The 4438-nt window shown below is 35.9% G+C and overlaps 1 pseudogene; it reads left to right on the forward strand.

Annotated features, from left to right (window-relative positions):
* Positions 1-2388: 2388 nt before the first annotated feature.
* On the forward strand, positions 2389-3176 carry LOC128648232 (translationally-controlled tumor protein-like; annotated as a pseudogene).
* Positions 3177-4438: the final 1262 nt, after the last annotated feature.

Raw genomic sequence — 4438 nt, forward strand, 5'->3', positions numbered from 1 at the left:
CTGTCCCACACACTTTTTTAGCCGTACCGCAAATTAACTTACGCAATTTCCGTAAAGTTTTTTTTAATGGAACTTCCATAGCGCCGGTATTACAAGCTTTTTTTTTAGCCCAAAAAGTGAGCGGTACAGCATATCCCGCAAGCTTCGTAACGCATTCTAAAGTCAGTAGTTATGAGTTTTACACCACAAAGCTATAGCATAAAACTCATAACTAAAGTGCTAAAAAGTACACTAACACCCATAAACTACCTATTAACCCCTAAACCGAGGCCCTCCCGCATTGCAAACCCTATAATAAAATTATTAACCCCTAATCTGCCACTCTCGACATCCCCGCCACTATAATAAATATATTAACGCCTAAACCGCCTCTCTCCTGCCTCACAAGCACTAGTTAAATATTATTAACCCTTAATCTGCCACCCCTAACATCGCCGCCACCTACCTACATTTATTAACCCCTAATCTGCCGCCCCCATCGTCACCGCCACTATACTAAAGTTATTAACCCCTAAACCTAAGTCTAACCCTAACCCTAACACCCAATAACTTAAATATAATTAAAATAAATCTAAATAAAACCTACTATTAATTACTAAATGATTCCTATTTAAAACTAAATACTTGCCTGTAAAATAAACCCTAAGCTAGCTACAATATAACTAATAGTTACATTGTATCAAGCTTAGGGTTTATTTTTATTTTACAGGCAAGTTTGTATTTATTTTAACTAGGTAGAATAGTTATTAAATAGTTATTAACTATTTACTAACTACCTAGCTAAAATAAATACAAATTTACCTGTAAAATAAAACCTAACCTGTCTTACACTAACACCTAACCTTACACTACAATTAAATAAATTACCTAAATTAAATACAATTACCTAAGTTACAAAAACAAACACTAAATTACACAAAATAAAAAACAAATTACAAGATATTTAAACTAATTACACCTAATCTAATAGCCCTATCAAAATAAAAAAAGCCCCCCCAAAATAAACAAAAAACCTAGCCTAAACTAAACTACCAATAGCCCTTAAAAGGGCATTTTTCAGGGCATTGCCCCAAATAAATCAGCTCCTTTACCTGTAAAAAAAAATACAAACACCCCCCTACAGTAAAACCCACCACCCACACAACCAACCCCCCAAATAAAACCCTAACTAAAAAACCTAAGCTCCTTATTGCCCTGAAAAGGGCATTTGTATGGGCATTGCCCTTAAAAGGGCATTTAGCTCTATTGCAACCCAAAGTGCTAACCTAAACATAAAACCCACCTAATAAACCCTTAAAAAAACCTAACACTAATCCCTGAAGATCCACTTACAGTTTTGAAGATCCAACATCCATCCTCAATGAAGCCGGGAGAAGTCCTCATCGAAGCGGCAAGAAGTCCTCAACAAACCCGGAAGAAGTCTTCATCAAAGCCGGGAGAAGTGGTCCTCCAGACGGGCAGAAGTCTTCATCCAGACGGCATCTTCTATCTTCATCTTTAAGACATCTGATGCAGAGCATCCTCTTCTATTTTTAGGTTAGGGCTTTGGGCTGCAATAGTGCTAAATGCCCTTTTAAGGGCAATGCCCATACAAATGCCCTTTTAATTGCAATGTGGAGCTTAGGTTTTTTTAGTTAGGGTTTTATTTGGGGGGTTTGTTGTGTTACTGCTGGGGGGGGTGTTTGTATTTTTTTTTACAGGTAAAAGAGTTGATTTCTTTGGGGCAATGCCCAGCAAAAGGCCATTTTAAGGGCTATTGGTAGTTTAGTTTAGTTTAGGCTAGGTTTTTTTATTTTGGGTGGGGCTTTTTTTATTTTGATAGGGCTATTAGATTAGGTGTAATTAGTTCAAATATCCTGTAATTTGTTTTTAATTTTGTGTAATTTAGTGTTTGTTTTTGTAATTTAGGTAATTGTATTTAATTTAGGTAATTTATTTAATTGTAGTGTAAGGTTAGGTGTTAGTGTAAGACAGGTTAGTTTTTATTTTACAGGTAAATTTGTATTTATTTTAGCTAGGTAGTTAGTAAGCCCTAAGCTAGATACAATGTAACTATTAGTTATAGTGTAGCTAGCCTAGGGTTTATTTTACAGGTAAGTATTTAGTTTTTAATTGGAATTATTTAGTTATTAATAGTAGGTTTTATTTAGATTTGTTTTAATTATATTTAAGTTATTGGGTGTTAGGGTTAGACTTAGGTTTAGGGGTTAATAAATTTAGTATAGTGGCGGCGACGCTGGGGTTATTAAATGCATGTCCCTTTAATGAAAGTAACATTAATGTTGAATGGTATTTAAATTTGGGTGCTCTTTATTGATTTCCTCCGATCCATTGAAGAGACTATTCAAATTAATTAACCCTCCTTTTTTCTCTGCCCATCATCTGACGGCACTGAGCACAGAACAGACTGCTCTGGGGTCCCCGACACTTAAATCGCCGAAATGATCATCTACAAGGACATTCTCACCAACGATGAAATGTTCTCCGACATTAATAAAATCAAAGAAAGCTGTGGTGGGATGTGTTTCGAAGTTGATGACAAGATGGTTACCAGAACAGAAGGCGCAATTGACGATGCCCTTATTGGTGGAAATGCATCTTCCGAGACCCGAGATATAGGGATGGACTCAACAACAGTCACTGGCGTTGACTTAGTGTTGAACCACAAGCTTGTGGAAACTGACTTCACCAAGGAATCTTACAAATGATATATTAAAGGCTACATGAAAGCCATCAAAGACAAACTTGACGAAACTAATCCAGAGAGAGTAACACCCTTAATGACAGGAGCTGCAGAGAAAATAAAAACCATCCTTGGCAACGTCACTAACTATTAATTTTATATGAGTGAGAGCATGTACGCAGATGGTATGGTGGCTTTGCTAGACTTCCGTGAGGATGGAACTACTCCCTACTTAACATTCTTCAAGGATGGCTTGGAAATTGAAAAATGTTAACCAACCTTGGAATCGCCATTTATAGCGTATTTCTTCCGCTTTTCAGCCATAAAACAGCAGGATTGGGCAATGTTTCAAAGGCACTGCATCTGGACTGACTCCATTGGGCTTAATTCGTTTGTTTTTTTTTTGGCTCCTAAATAATTGCAATGGGGACATTTTTTAAATTTATGTACCCACTTGTCATTGTGAAATAAAATTCATTGTAACCCACTGAAAGGCAGTGCCTCTTGGTTTGGTGACTCCTGGGAATGTTAATTCTAAGGGTGTAACCTGGGTTTGAGTTGGTTTGCACAAAAATACCCTGCTCATTATGACTGTACTAAACATGCACAAGGATGTGGACCTTCTGTTATGGACAACCTTCACATATATAAAGGAAATTACCCCTGGATTTTCAATTACTACAATTTGCCTTCTCGGCAGCCAGTTCTAGCTGTTCCATGTACTTTTCGCTTTTGGAGGGGATCATGCTGTTAGCGCCAACTGATAGAGGATTAAAATGACTGTTGCCTGCTCCAACAGGTTTTTCCCCCCATCATGAAGAATCTTTCTTTTAAAGAGAAATATTAGCCTCTAAAATAAAATCTCAAAACAAAAAAAAAAATGAAAAAAAAAAATGAATTAACCCTAAAGTGTGACAAGTGTATTGAGTTAATCAACAGAAATGTAGCCATGTCTATTTGGAATGTTGTGTGGTTTAGCTGTATCTGAAAAAATCACATCCTTGGCTAACACAGCAAAATAAAAAGTGTCATTATGTGCAAATAGGCCATTACTGTTTTATTAAAATGCAATTAACATAAACTAATCACCCCTCATATTTAAATATCACCAGTAAATGTAATTGTACAGTTGCATATAATGACTGCGCTGCGTCGGGCTATAAAGAAAAATATCATTCATAGGTAGTGGGAAAGCAGATACAGTAAATGATTGTTTTTCAAGTTAACGAAAGCTGCATCAATTGATTACTGTTGATGGTAATGAAAGTGAAGACACGCCTACAGCAAATTGTTTTTGAGTTATGTCACACAGAGTTAACATTTTAGCTAATAAGAACTTCATCAGAATTCAAGCTGCATCCAAATAAAAATATTGTTGCTAACACTTTATAAAGATTTTTTTTTCATGTTACTGCTTAGTAAGAATATAAAAGATTTGTACAGAAGCATGAAATGCTCCCGGGCATAGACATTGATGAATTTCTGTTCCTTCAAGGACACAAAAGAGCTCTACATTGGAGACTGCTTCTTCTTTGGTTAAATCTTTTTTCTTACAGCCTATAGTGACATTTTCTGTTTCTTCCTTATTATAGAGATCACTGAACCACCAAAAACTATATAAGAAAATACCAACAGATAATTTAATGGTGCCTAAGAGGATATGATCAGATTTTATCTTTACAAGCCGCTGAAACTCACACAAAACTGTTCTTACCAGGAAATAGAGAGATCAGTATCAGCCCAAATAGTTATTAT

Source organism: Bombina bombina, chromosome 2 (assembly GCF_027579735.1).
Source record: "Bombina bombina isolate aBomBom1 chromosome 2, aBomBom1.pri, whole genome shotgun sequence".
NCBI lineage: Eukaryota > Metazoa > Chordata > Amphibia > Anura > Bombinatoridae > Bombina > Bombina bombina.